Genomic DNA, 15,814 nt, shown 5'->3' on the forward strand with positions numbered 1-15,814 from the left:
GTGAGCCACTGTGCCCAGCCCAGCGCTCTTGAAGTATCACCACAATCTTCCCAGCACAGCTTTGTGGTAAATAACTTCTTATTTTCCCCAATTTTATTGGCAGGAAACTGAGACAAAAAGAGGTTAACCTTTTCTTTCTTTCTTTCTTTCTTTTCTCCTTCCTTCCTTCCTTCTTTCCTTCCTTCCTTCCTTCTTTCCCTTTTTCTCTCTCTCTTCTTTCTTTCCTTCCTTCCTTCTTTCTCTCTCTCTCTCTCCTCTCTCTCTCTCTCCCCGTCTGTCTCCACCTCCCTCCTTCCCTCCCTCTTTCTCCCCACACACACTTTACTGAGACATATTTTGCATTTCAAATAATTCACCCATTTCAAGTGGACAATTCAGATTCTTATAAATTTACCGAGTTGTGTAACCATCACCAGAAAGCAGTTTTAGAGTATGTCCACCCCAATTAGATCCTTCATTTTCACTGTTAATCCTCATCTCCCATCCCATATCCTGCAACCACTAATCTACCTTCTATCTCTACAGATTTGCCTTTTCTGGCATTTCATGTAAATAGAATCATACAATTTATGGTTGCTTGTGTCTGGTGTCTTCCACTCACTATAATGATTCTGAGGTCTGTTCATGTCACAGCATGTATCAGCAGTTTGTTCCTTTTCTCTTTTTTGTTGAGTAATGCTTCATTGTAAGGATATAACACATTTTTTGTATCTCCATTGACCTGTTGATGGACATTTAGGATGGTTTATAATAAGACAGTTGCTTCTAAAAGGAAAATTTCTGGTCACCAACCTTCCCATCATAACCCCTCAAGACAGAGAACATGAGACCCCAGGAATCCACAGTCTAATCATTCCACTAAGTATTTACATGTCTTAAATATTGAGTATTCATAATATCCAATTTCTGGATATTATGAATAAGACTTATGAATATTTGCATATAAGTCTGTGTGAATATATGTTTTCATTTCTCTTGGATAAATACCTAGGAGTAGAATTGCTGGATGATAAAGTAAGTGTAGGCTTAGCTTTTTAGGAAATGACCAAATTATTTTCCAAAGTGGATAATTTACATTCCCCAGAGCATGCAGGCGGGTTCTCATTTCTCCACATTCTTACCATATTTGCTTTCTGTCTTTTTGGTGTAACATTCTAATAGGTGTAGCATGGTATCTCGTTGTGGTTTTAATTTGCATTTCCATGGTGACTAGTGACCATCTTTCCATGTGCTTTGTAGTCATTCATATTCTTTTTGGTAAAATTTTTATTCACTCTTTTTGCCTTTGTTTTTTTTTTTTTTTGAGACAGAGTTGCACTCTTTTCGCACAGTCTGGAGTGCAATGGTGCCATCTCAGCTCACTGCAACCTCCGCCTCCCAGGTTCAAGTGATTCTCCTGCCTCAGCCTCCCAAATAGCTGGAATTACAGGTGTGTGCCACCACACCTAGCTAATTTTGTATTTTTAGTAGAGACAGGGTTTCACCATGTTGGCCAGGCTGGTCTCAAACTCCTGACGTCAGGTGATCCGCCCATCTCGGCCTCCCAAAGTGCTGGGATTATAGGCGTGAGCCACCACTGTACCCAACCTTTTGCCCATTTTTGTAAGTGGGTTTTTATCTGTTCATTACTGAGGTATATGAGTATATATTCTGGATACAAGTTCTTCATTAGATATATGTTTTAGAAATATTCTCTCCCAGTCTCCTGTTTGTCTTTTCATTTTATTTGTTCTTCATTTTGGAGTGCAAAAATTTTGAATTTTGATTAGGTCCAATGTATTCATTTTTTCTTCTTTTATAGACTGTGCCTTTGTTCTAAGAAATATTTGCATAACCTGAAGTCTCAAAGATGTTTTCCAATGTTTTCTTCTATAAGTTTTATTGTTTTAGCTCTTACACTTAAGTCTATGATCTATTTTTTGTTTATTGTTAGGCTGGGCACAGTGGCTCACACTTGTAATTCCAGCACTTTGGGAGGCTCAGGGGGGAGGACCACTTGAGCCCAGGAGTTTGAGACCAGCCTGGGCAACATAGTGAGACCCTGTCTCTACAAAAAATATGAAAAATTAGCCAGGTGTAGTGGCATGAGCCTGTAGTCCCAGTTTCTCAGGAGGCTGAGGCAGGAGGATCCCTTGAGCCCAGGAGGTCGAGGCTGCAGTGAACTGCGACTGTACCACTATACTCCAGCCTTGGCAAGAGAACAAGACCTTGTCTCAAAAAAAAAATAAAAATAAAAAAGTTTGTTTTTATGTATAATGTGAAATAAATGTCTAACTTCATCATGCAGATATTCACTTGTCCCAGAATTATTTGTTAAAAGTATTATCCTTTCTTTAATAAATTACCTTGGCAACTTTGTCAAAAATCTACTGAATATAAGGATTTATTTCCAGACTATCAGTTCTGTTCTACTGATCTATACATCTATTCTTTTTTTTTTTTTTTCCAGACAAGATCTGACTCTGTCTCCCAGGCTGGAGCACAGTTGTGCTATCTCAATTCACTGCAACCTCCACCTCCCAGGCTCAGACCATCTTCCCACCTCAGCCTCCAAGTAGCTGGGACTACAGGTATGCACCACCATGCCCGGTCAATTTTTGTATTTTCTGTAGAGATGTTGCCAGGCTGGTCTTAAATGAACTCCTGGCCTCAAGCGATCCACCTGCCTTGGCCTCCCAAAGTGCTAGGATTACAAAGGTGAGCCACTGCACCCAGCCCAAAGTGTGTATTTTTATGCCAGTACCACATTGCCTTGACTGTAGTTTATAGTAAGTTTTTAAATTGAAAAATGAAAGTTTTCCATTTTTTGCTCTTTTTTAAAAATTGTTTTGGCTATTCTAGATCTTTGGCATTTCCTATAAATTTTAGGAACACCTTGTTCCTGCCTCGGGATTATGTTATTTCTTTTTAGAGATGGGGTCTCACTCTGTTGCCCTAACTGGAGAGCAGTGAGTGACTTGATCATGGCTCACTGCAGCCTCTACCTCCCAGGCTCAAGCGATGCTCCCACCTCAGCCTCATAAGTAGCTAGGGCTACAGGTGTGCACCACCACACCCAGCTAATTAATTTTTTTTTTTTTTTTTTTTTTTGGTAGAGACAGGGTCTCACTATGTTGTCTATGCTGGTCTTGAACTCCTGGGCCTAAGTGATCTTCCCGCCTTGTCCTCCCAAAGTGCTGGGATTACAGGCGTGAGCCACTGTGCCCGGCCCTCAGCTTGTTCCGAAACACTTCAGTTTCAACAACAACAAAATTCTGTCTAGCCTGGCTTTTAAAAACATAGTTTCTGGTCACCAACCTTCCCACCATAACCCCTCAAGACTGAGAATAGGAAGGCCCCAGGAATCCCCATGTCTAATCATTTCACCAAGTATTTGCCTGTCCTCAAAAAGCTCACTCATTCGTTAAAAGCAAATATAGTAACAATAAAGCATGATAGACATACTCTCTTACCGAAAGCATCCACTGGTGGAGCTTCTAACCCATTCCTCCAGCCCAACATACCCTTGTGTTCCTTATCTTTTAGAGCACACAATGGAAGCAATACTAGGCAAAGACCACATCCATCTCTCCTGAAAGTCAATGACTTCTGAGAGCACTAACCATTCCTGCAGAATGTATTGCTCAGGAAGCATACCCAGATCTGCAGTTTCTTGTGGTGATTTAGATGTTTGATAATAATAATAACTAAGATTTACAGAGAATTTTCTAGATGCCCGACTTTAAGCACTTAACATGCACTAACTCATTTAATTCCCCACAATGACCCTGAGGTAGGAAGTGTCATTATACCATCCACAGATGAGGAGACTGAAAGAGGTGACGTAAACTTGTTCAAGTTCACACAGCTAGGAAACTGAGCAGAGAGAGGATATGGACCCAGAAAGTCTGACATCAGAGTTGTGCTCTTACCTTCTACAGTAGAACTGTTGATAATAGGGACTAGAAAATGTAAACCAAGACTACACAGAAATGAGGCTCATTTCATTCATTTATTCATTGCTTCCTTTTCTTGAGGACCTACCTGGTAGCAGGCCATTCTTAGGCACTGGTGATATAGGTTGAACTGTGATATTCCCCTTGAAGAAAGAAATCAACCAGAAAATGAATGAGTCCATTACAGTGCAGTGAGTCCCATAAGAGAAGGCTGGGGGAGCAAAAACAAGGACACCTACCTGAGCCTCCAGATGGGAGTGGGAGAGAGCTTCCTAGATGAGGGGAGGATACTATAAACCTTCAGGAAGGAGAAAGACTGAGGCAAACAAAAGGAAAAAAACGGGGGAACAAAGACATGCATGAGACAGCATGGCATTTGGGGAACCTTGCATAGTGTTAGAGAGTCAGGTAGGAATGCCCATGTGGTACAAAACACGACTGGAATGATGATCTTGAATACTATGCAATTCAGTTATTGCAGAAGAGCACTGAAACATGTGCTTCCCTGGTCACAACAGCAAAGACACGGAATCAACCTGCATGCCCATCAACGATAGACTGGATAAAGAAAATGTGGTACATATATACTATGGAATACTATGCAGCCATAAAAAGAAAAACATCATGTTCTTTGCAGGGACTGGATGGAGAAGGAGGCCATTATCTTTAGCAAACTAACACAGGAACAGAAAACCAAATACTGCATGTTCTCACTCACAAATGGGAGCTAAACCATGAGAACACATGGACACAAAGAGAAGAACAACACACACTGGGGCCTATAAGAGGCTGCAGGGTGGGAGGAGGGAGAGGATCAGGAAAAATAACTAATGGATACTAGGCTTAATGCCTGGGTGATGCAATAATCTGTACAACCAACCCTCATGGCACAGTAACACACCTGCACGTGTACCCCTGAAGTTAAAAGTTAAAAAAATTAAAGGAAAAAAGCAGTGACAATAATTCAACAAATAAGGATCTTAATAAAGACAAAACTTTCAAAAAAGAAAAAAAAAAAACAAAAAAAATGTGCTCCCCATCTCAAAATATCGAATATAGCAAAGATAGGAAATTACGTGCAGTGTGGAATTCTCTGTGGGGGTGTGAAACAAAAGCCTGGGTCTCTGCTGGGGATACATAGACTGTAGATACAGCAGAAAAATAAAACCCAGACATTGATATATATTTAATGACTTCCCATCATCCTGTACTAAAAATGCCTCTTCCCTTAGGGAAAATAATAGTAACTAAGGCATCTTTAGGGGTGCTTTCCCAGATCATAGCAATTCTTCATTCTCAGGGAACTTTCAGTCTCCCCTGCCCCCTCCCTCTCATAGTGACAGGTCTCCAAAAGTTCTGTAGCTAACTATGTTTCTCATCCCCCTAAGCACTGTTGAACGGACCGGGGTAGGCACCTGCACCAAGCTGAACCAGTCAGATGTGAGATTCTTCTAGTTATTTTATTTATTTATTTATTTGAGACAGAGTCTCGCTCTGTCACCAAGGCTGAAGTACAGTGGCACAATCTCGGTTCACCGCAACCTCTGCCTCCTGAGTTCAAGCAATTCTCTCATCTCCTCTCAGCCTCCTGACTAGCTGGGATTACAGGTGTGTGCCCCCATGCCCAGCTAATTTTTTTTTTTTTTTTTTCAGTAGATACAGGATTTCGCCATGTTGGCCACGCTGGTCTTGAGCTCCTGACCTCAAGTGATCTGCCCGGCTCAGCCTCCTGAAGTGTTGGGATTGCAGGTGTGAGCCATCGCACCTGACCTTCCTAGTAATTAAAATTTGGAATTACAAGACCGCTAGTTAATCTTGCAGGACTCTGGAATTATAACTGTAAGGTGGTTACATTAACTTTGTGGTATAGAAATGCAGAGAACACTGGTTTTGGAAAAGAGTGAGAAATAAAACAATGAAACTATAACAGGGCGAGGGTATGGGGTGAGGATGTTTCTTATGGCCTTCCAGGCCTCATCTGCCGAGACTCACTTGTCCTTTTACCCTTGGGTTTCACAAAATTTTCACATTCTTATAACAAATTGCTCAAGATAGTTTCCGCTCCTTACAAATAGTCTTGACTATTGCAATTATTTAAAACTCAAACCTGTAATACCAAGTGTTTCTTTACCTAACACCAGATTGGTGAGCCTGACTACCCAGTTTGGTGACATGCAGGACTCCAGTCTGCAACAGCAAGACAAGGAGAGTGCATAGGCTGGTCGTGAGCCAGGTTGTTCTAATTTGCCCACCTAGACCAAAAAAAAAAAAAAAGGAAACCAGCAAATCCCAAACAAACAACTCAAATAGTTACTCAAGAAAAGTATTTGATCAAATTCAACCAAAGTGTTAGATGGAACATTTCAACCAGGATCAGAGGTAATGACCAAATGATTCACCCTTTCCATAAGAGACTTCATAAGGAAACAAAAGTAATGAAGAGAACTGGTCATCTTGGGGTTCCTTCTCTCCTAAATTCTGTGGCAGCTTCTCCAGCCAACCCTATTCCTTATCCCAACTCCATACTCCTCCTTCTCACCCCCATAACATCCTGAGACAAACATAAAAATTTCTGTTATGCAGAACTTCTCTCAATCCTTTAAAATTTGTATATTGTTGACTATCATTAGTATTAATCAATATATATATAAACTCAATTTCTTTTATTGATCTCCCATATTTGACATTAATTCTTTTTTTTTCTTTCCTTTTTTTTTTTTGAGACGGAGTCTCGCTCTGTCGCCCAGGCTGGAGTGCAGTGGCCGGATCTCAGCTCACTGCAAGCTCTGTCTCCCGGGCTTACACCATTCTCCTGCCTCAGCCTCCCGAGTAGCTGGTACTACAGGCACCCGCCACCTCGCCCAGCTAATTTTTGGTATTTTTTAGTAGAGACGGGGTTTCACTGTGTTAGCCAGGATGGTTTCGATCTCCTGACCTCGTGATCCGCCTGTCTCGGCCTCCCAAAGTGCTGGGATTACAGGCATGAACCACCACGCCTGGCCAACAGTAATTCTTCTATTGATAGTCAAGCTTATATACAAAGCATTTTCAATTATCTCATCTGATTCTCACTATAACCTTATGAAACAAATAAGCAGATAAAGCATAAAGATGCAAATTTTGCCCAAGGTAACCTGGCCAGCAGAATTCAGAGAGCTGGGACTAGGTCCTAAAGATCATTTCCTGAACTTGTACCACCATGGTACATGGTACATCGTGATCATATAATCTTACTCTGAGTAGTAGAGTGTCTTTAGTGTAACTGAGGAAAGATATACTCAGAATCCTTGTGCTTTTAGAAACATTACTGAGCACCTAACTATAGGTACGCTTGTCCTAGCTACCATGGACATTTTTAGAATAAAGTATGAGTGGGACACACTGGTGTGTACCTGTAGTCCCAGCTACTACTCAGGAGGCTGAGGGGGGAAGATCACTTGAGCCCAGGAGTTCAAGCACGGTCTGGGCAACATAGCAAGACCTCGTCTCCAAAATAATAAAATAGGGTGCGGGTTTCTAGGGTGACATATTTTCTATCTTTATTTAAAATGTTCCACTGGAAATCAGGGCAAATTGACAGCAGAGTGAAGAGAAATTAATATCAAACACTGATATACTGGCCTCTGGATTAAGACTGCCACTACCCACCCCATTCTGGGTAAGACTCCCCTTCAGGGAAGGCTAATGGGATCCTTTATCCCATTCTATTGTAAATGTTTCCGTATCGTCTTTCTGACCTGAGTTTCATGATCACATTTTATTCTCACAGAGTAGAATAAAAAAGTGTATATGACAAAGTAGATGGCCCAATTTATATTATCCCCATTTTACATGTGAGTAAACTGAGGCTCCCTCAATAACTTGTCCAAAATTACATAGTGACTGGTGGAGCTGAGATTTAATCCCACTTGATTACGAATGTCACTTTATTCTTATATGCTGCTTCCAGTCCATAATAAAACACTGTTAGTCCCATTAATTTCAGCTTACTGTAAGTCAGCCACTCAGCCAATTTGGAGTTCAATTAATTTGACTCTGATTTCCTAAATTACAGGATTTTTACACTATATATAAAAGACATCTCTATAATAGTTTGCAAATATAAAGATGCATATATGGAGACCCCAGAAACATATCAATTTCCATTTTCAATCTGTCACTATAACTGTCTAAATATTAAACAAAATTTGAAAAGAAATGGTCAGATAACCAAAATACAGAACTTTAGAGTGTTTTTACACAGCATGGAATCATTCATTAAGTATTTCACGCATGATAAATGTCAAGAATTTGCTTTGAACATGAATTCCTTATATTTATGAAGAACTTTCAACTTCATTTTCACTGCTCCTTTGAGTCTTATCACTACCTATAGAAAGAACTATGTTGAGCCATCTACTGCACTTTATTGTTGAAGCCCAGGGCATGGAGAAGGCCAGTGATGCTTTGAGGTATCAGGCAGAGATGCGACAAGAAGTCATACTCATGTGCTCATTTGCTTGCTGCCATTGGTTACCTATAACAAATTATTTCTCATTTCATCTTGGAGGGTATCTCTCCCCAAGGTAAGGTATCTTATGTTGGGGTATCCCCACATAAGACACTCAATTATCGATTTTTTAGTCTGTTTTCTGGCTGTAAAGACAATAAAACTATTATTATTATCATTGTTATTTAAAACAGAGTCTTGCTCTGTCATCCAGGCTGGAGTGAGTGTGATCTCAGTTCACTGCAATCTCCACCTCCTGGGTTCAAGCAATTCTCCTATCCCAGCTTCCCAGGTAGCTGGGATTACAGGTGTGTGCCACCAGGCCCAGCTAATTTTTTCATTTTTAGTGGAGATGAGGTTTCAGCATGTTGGCTAGGCTGGTGTCAAACTCCTAACCTTAAGTGATCTGCCTGCCTCAGCCTTCCAAAGTGCTGGAATTACAGGCTTCTTTTTTCAAACATGTGTTACACTACCTGTTTGCTCCAAAATCCCCCCTTGTGAGGAAATGAGGAAAGATGGATTCCTTTCATTTGGTATTACTGCAGTGTGGAAACACTAGATTTGCTTTATGCACTATGCATGGTGACTTGAAAAAAATATTCAGGGATATTTAGGTTGTGTCCAAGACCAAAATATCCTAGAAAATCTGACAATCTGTTAAATACAGTGTATTGTAAAAATGCAAACTGAAATGTTGAAAGATCAAAACCAGAGAAAATATTTGGAAGGATTTTTTTTTACCACCCTCATTTTTCTTGAAGGTGCAGATAGAACCCTGAGTGTCCAGATAATGTTAACATATAGAGCAGTGAAAAAGGATGATATCTTGGGGCGGGGTTAAGGGTCAAGGCAGAACAAACCCACACACCGTTCACAAGTATTTCTCATGATCCCATCCTTTTGTAGATGCTACACCAAAAGGCAGTATATTCTTACCAATACCTTCCCTAGCCTATTCATGTTCAAAAAAAGCAACTGTAAAAGGGCTACTGTAATGGATGATTACTTGGAAGATAGTGACATCTTCTGGTAGTTTACAGACTAAATATATTTATGGCAGACATTTCCCCCACAACCTCAAAATCCAGCCACGGTTTTAAAAGATTTATTCTATATACATTAAGCCCCCAAGTGTGGATTGTTAAATTTATGAAATATTCAATAAAATATAAACCAGCTAAAAGTAACATTATAGGTCACTTATTCTGCTCCTTGTCTTGCTGTCATCTCTGTCTCTAATGAAAAATGTTTTAAGCAGCTAACATTTTTTTCTTTTTGGTGTTTCTCCACATGTTCTAATTTAGGCAGCTAGCATTAATTCTGCTTTTCTTGGTCATCAAAAATTGACCAGATTTCCCTTAATTTGAGAAGTTTTCATAACATCTAAGAATTCAAAAAGACTTTGGGAGTTATCTGCTCTAATCCACTCCCCAGTAGTTCAAACTTAATTTGGGAAAATGTGACCTAAGTAATCATTTGGTAGCATCAAAAAACAAACAAACAAACAAAAAACAAACAAACAAAAAAAAAAATTACAAAAGCTCTGTGTGCCTGAACTCAGGCTCTGTCTCCTTTAAGCCTTCCTGACTATCTAGATTGCGTGTCCCTCCTACATGGATTTTGCTCACAGTATGTATCACACTGTTCTGCAAATGTCTGCCTACTCGACTACCTTTATAACTACAGTGCAAACCCCCTGAGGGCAAGGCCTGCATCTCCATTCCTATTTGTGTCCCAAGAATCTCACAGTGCCAAGACTATAGTATTTTATGGCTTAGTTTTATTTATATATTTATTGAAAAATAAGTGCATTCAAATGGTGCCAGGTGAAGATTTTTGTTTGTTTTTTTGCAACAGTCTCATTCTGTTGCCCAGACTGGAGGGAGTGCAGTGGTGCGATCTCAGCTCACTGCAACCTCCGCCTCTCGTGTTCAAGCGATTCTCATGCCTCAGCCTCCCAAGTAGCTGGGGTTACAGAGGTGCACCACCACGCCCAGCTAATTTTTGTATTTTTAGTAGAGACGGGGTTTCATCATGTTGGCCAGGCTGGTATGAATCTCCTGACCTTAAGTGATCCGTCCACTTTGGTCTCCTAAACTGCTGGGATTACAGGCATAAGCCATAGCGCCCAGCCAGGTGAAGTATTTGTTTTTCATTAAAGTAGAGTTTATTTTAGAGATCTATATCCATCACAAAGTGAGTGGTAAAATCTGTTGAGCACCTACTATGTGCCAGGAGCTGTGCTAGGTGCTTTGCACACTTTTACCTCATCTAATCCTAATAAGCCTGTAAGGTGTGATCTTATTTCATGGCTGAGAAAACTTATTCTGGTCAGTTAAGTAAAAGAGACAAGATTTACTCTCATTCAGTCCATGTAACTATTTATACTCTATCTGATTCCAAAAGAGAATTTCCATGAACATAGATAAAAAAGATTTTTTAGAAGGAAATCAGAGCAAAGGAGAAATAAGGATTTTTTAAAAATCAGATAAAGCCAGAAGGTAAGCATTAAATATTGCATACTATTCTTGTCCTATACATTTGCTACAGGTAAACGGCAAATTTGGCTGAATCTCTTAGCTGTCGTTACCTAATCTGTTACTTTATTCAGACTTTAAAAGGTAGGAGCAGGCCAAGCGTGGTGGCTCACGCCACCCAGCACTTTGGGAAGCCGAGGCGGGTGGATCACCTGAGGTCAGGAGTTTGAGGCCAGCCTGGCCAACATGGTGAAACCCTGTCTCTACTTAAAATAAAAAATAAAATAAAAATAAATAAAAATCAGCCAGGCATGGTGGTGGCTGGTACTTGTAAACCCAGTTACTCCGGAGGCTGAGGTAGAAGAATCTCTTGATTCCGGGAGGCAGTGCTTGCAATGAGCCGAGATCGTGCCACTGCACTTTAGCTTGGACAACAGAGTGAGACTCAGTCTCAAAAAAAAAAAAAAAAAAAAAAAAAAAAAAAGTAAGGGCAAACCACTTGCTTAGAAGCACATTTACTCCTGAACTGAAATCTGAAATCTCTCCAGTGGGTCCTCAAAGAAGCTATTTATGTGGGAGTGAACCAATGTCATCCCTGGCATAAATACAGTTTAAAGCATAGTCAAAAGCTACCAGTGATAAAAGAAACCTGATGCACGGCCAAAACAAGGCAACCCAGGCACAAAGGTCTCAAGAGTGGGTTTAATTCAGAATTTTTAGAGAAATGAATGGATTACTCAATTTTTGGCTTCCTCCATAAACATCTCTCAAAAACAAGATTTTGCCAGTTGGGCAATAGAGAGTTAAAGGTTGCTCTCTGACAAGTGGCTGGAGCACAGGTACTGTTGCTGTTTGAGGGCAGATTCACATAATCACTGTAGCTGGAGACAGACGTGACAACCTCTTACGAAACATGAGGACACCCACCTAAGTGAAAAGCCTTTCCATCTCTTTACAGAAATGATCTTAAGAGTGCCAATTGTTAAGAGAAGATTTTCTGAAAAACAATTCTGGGGCCAGGTGTGGCATCTCACTCCTGTAATCCCAGCACTTTGTGAGGTCAAAGTGGATGGATCGCTTGAGCTCAGGAGCTCAAGACCAGCCTGGGTAACATGGTGAAACCTTGTCTCCACCAAAACAAACAAACAAACAAAACACAGAAATTAGCCAGGTGTGGTGGTGCATGCCTGTAGCCCCAGCTACTCAGGAGGCTTGGGGTGGGAGGATTGCTTAAGCCTGGGAGGTGGAGGTTGCAGTGAGCCAAGATCACGCCACTGCACTCCAGCCTGGGTGACAGAGCCAGACCCTGTCTTAGACAAACAAACAAACAAAAAACTGGATCTGTTACAACACACAAATGTGTAAAGTACCCTGCCCCACATCTATGAAGCATGAATACTACAATTTTAGCCTGAAATTTAAAAAAAAAAAAAAAAAAAGCACCTTTATCTGGCTCCAAACTTCATACACCATATGCTTCTCATGTTTCCATGGATACGCCTCATATTTGAGTTTTTTCTGATCATTGTGTTCAAAAAGACGGGTAGGCTTAGGGACACAGACTTGGGGCAAACCTATGTTTATTCCTACACTCAAACTATAGACATTAAAGTCTCTATCTCATTTACCTTTATATAAAAGTCAAACACTGCCTTTACTAGCAACCAAGGTCACCACACAAAGGAACATATCAAAAACATAGGAGCAAAAAAGACAAAATTGGAACTGCAACCAGTAGGTATAATTAAAGTAGCCAAACTGTATTTCTACTGTGGGCACTTTCAAAAGAACATTCATGAAGTTTTAATATAGGATAGGTATACACAATTCCATATGGCTTTTGATAGCAGTATATATATGGCCCCATTTTAAAATGACTTATTATTGGATTCAGGCTGTATCAGTGAGGGTACAGTAAGGAAACAGAAACCCCACACCAGACACTTGAACAGGCAAGTTTTAATGTAATATTTGCTAACTAGTAGAAGCTGGTTAATTATTTGTAGGGGCAAAAGAGGACTCTAAAGTGCACAGAAGTAGCAGGTAAAAGGCAAATACTGTCTCTAGGGTGAAGAAAAGTGAAAAAAATGAACTAAAGACCAGGAGAGGCTCTCTTCCCCTACCTCACTCCCAAGCTGAGATCAGACTTCCCTGGAGAGGCTGTGGTTTCTACAGGAACATTCAGCCTGCCATGGTGAAGAAACTTGTCCCAGGGAATGGGCCACAGAGTGAGAGACAGTTGCTTGACGGAGTGGCAGAGCTGGCACGGAAGCAGCCCATAGGAGCTGCTCCACAGTGGCTCAGGGTTGGGAGAAGGTAACCTGAGGTGCAGCTGGAGCTCCTCTGTTGGGACTGCTGGGCTTCTCTGATGTATAAAAATGGGAGACTCACAACCGTAAGTAAAGTATCTTCTTGCAGCTCTTGCTTTGCAGTGCCACTCGTGGGCCCTCATCTTCCCAGCTGGCAAAGGAAAAAGACAGTACAAGGCAAGACAAAGGATGGGTTTGGAACTGAGACCATAGGTTGATAATAGCCATCATTCACTTCTTTGGTCACTGAGCTTCCATATACATCTACATTATCTTATTTATTTATTTATTTATTTATTTGACAGAGTCTCATTCTGTCACTCAGGCTGGAGTGCAGTGGTACAATCTCGGCTCACTGCAACCTCCACCTCCTGGGTTCAAATGATTCTCCCACCTCAGCCTCCCAAGTAGCTAGGATTACAGGTGCCCCACACCTGACTAATTTTTGGTATTTTTAGTAGAGACAGAGTTTCCCCATGTTCGCCAGGCTGGTCTCAAACTACTGACCTCAGGTGATCCACCCGCCTCGGCTTCCCAAAGTGCTGGGATTACAGGTACGAGCCACTGCACCCAGCCTATATCCATATTATCTAATACAACAGCTACTAGCCACATGGCTCCTAAGTACCTGAAATATGACTAGTCTGAAGTTAAATGTGCTAAGTGTAAAATACACACTGCATCTCAAAGACTAAGTACCAAAAAAAGATGTAAAATATGAGTTTTTTATATCAATTCCATGCAGAAATAGTTTTTTGTTTGTTTGTTTGTTTTCTGAGACAGGGTCTCACTCTGTCACCCAGGCTGGAATGCAGTGGTGTGTTATCAGCTCACTGCAACCTCTGGCTCCTGGACTCAAGTGACCTTCCCACCTCAGCCTCCCAAGTAGCTGGAACTACTGGCATAAGCCACCATACTCAGCTAATTTTTGTGTATTTTTTGTAGAGATGGGGTTTCACCATGTTGCCCAGGCTGGTCTTAAACTCCTGAACTCAAGCTATCAACCCACCTTGGCCTCCCAAGGTGCTGGGATTACAGGCATGAACCACCATACCTGCCAATATTAAAATATAATAACATCAATTTCAGGGCCAGGCGCTGTGGCTCATGCCTGTAATCTCAGCACTTTGGGAGACTGAGGTGGGCAGAGCATTTGAGGTCATGAGTTTGAGACCAGCCTGGCCAACATGGTGAAACCCCATCTGCACTAAAAATACCAAAGTTAGCTGGGAGTGGTGGCGGGTGCCTGTAGTCCCAGTGAGGAGGCTGAGGCAGGAGAATCTCTTGAACCTGGGAGGTAGAGGCTGCAGTGAGCTGAGATTGCTGCAGTGAACCGAGACCACAGCACTGCACTTCAGCCTGGGCGACAGGAGACTTGTCTCAAAAGAAAAAAAAAAAAAAAATTCACCTATTTTTAATGGGATTACTAGAAAATTTTAAGTTACATATGTGGTTTTTACCCCTGGTAGTTACATCCTTTCTGAGTGGCTGGAGCAACTTTGCTTCTTTGGATAGAAAAAGTTTCTAACCTTCAACAAGTTCCATCTTGGTGAAATGGCTTTTTCAACTGCACTCCCTTCTCCCCAAGTCTAAAAGCTTTAATTCCGCTATATGTCTGGGTACTACAAACACTGCGAACCCAGGTCTCCCAACTCTCCTCACTCATATTTCAAACCAGCAGCCCAGAGGCTGATTTTGACTATGTACATTTCTGTCATCTCAACTCTCCCCTCTTCATAACCATTTTTTCTCAATGTAAACATATTTACGATACCCAATAAGCACTGAACACGTACTTGCTACATATGTCCGTCTTAACAAAAGCACTTCCACAGGAATTCATACAATAACAGATACAAAATGGTAGAGAGCAGATTAGGAAAAAATCTAGCTTCTATTACAGGTTCTGATTTTTTCGGGTTAAGCCATGCAAGCCTCAGGCCCTCTGTTTCTACCTCTGCTGGGAGAGAGAGGGCTGAATTACTTCTTTTTTTTTTTTTTTGAAATGGAGTTTTGCTCTGTTGCCCAGGCTGTAGTGCAGTGGTGTGATCTCGGCTCACTGCAACCTCTGACTCCTGGGTTCAAGTGATTCTCCCGCCTCACCCTCCTGAGTAGCTGAGATTGCAGGCGCATGCCACCACGCCCGGCTAATTTTTGTATTTTTAGTAGAGACGAAGTTCACCATGTTGGCCAGGATGCTCTCTATCTCTTGACCTTGTGATCCGCCCGCCTCAGCCTCCCAAAGTGCTGGGATAACAGGCGTGAGCCACCGTGCCCAGCCTACTTTAGCTACTATATTCACACTAAGTCATGAAATCCTTTAGCAATTGTAATCAACTTTTTAAAAAATTAATAGAATAAAAAGAGTACACTACACCTATTAAAGACATTTTCTGAAACTTTTGTTTTATATAAAATATATATTTTATATAGCAGTTGCAGGGTAAAATGTCTTTCTTATTGAGTGTCACAGTTACGGTTTAAAAACTACTGATGCAGATACTTAAAATCCTATATAGTTTGAATTCTTATAGATTCATTTGTTCCAAAATTATTTTAAGACCAGTAATCACAAAGTATGAAATCACAACTTAATATGGAAAG

Source organism: Trachypithecus francoisi, unplaced genomic scaffold (assembly GCF_009764315.1).
Source record: "Trachypithecus francoisi isolate TF-2019V2 unplaced genomic scaffold, Tfra_2.0 Lachesis_group11, whole genome shotgun sequence".
Classification (NCBI taxonomy): domain Eukaryota; kingdom Metazoa; phylum Chordata; class Mammalia; order Primates; family Cercopithecidae; genus Trachypithecus; species Trachypithecus francoisi.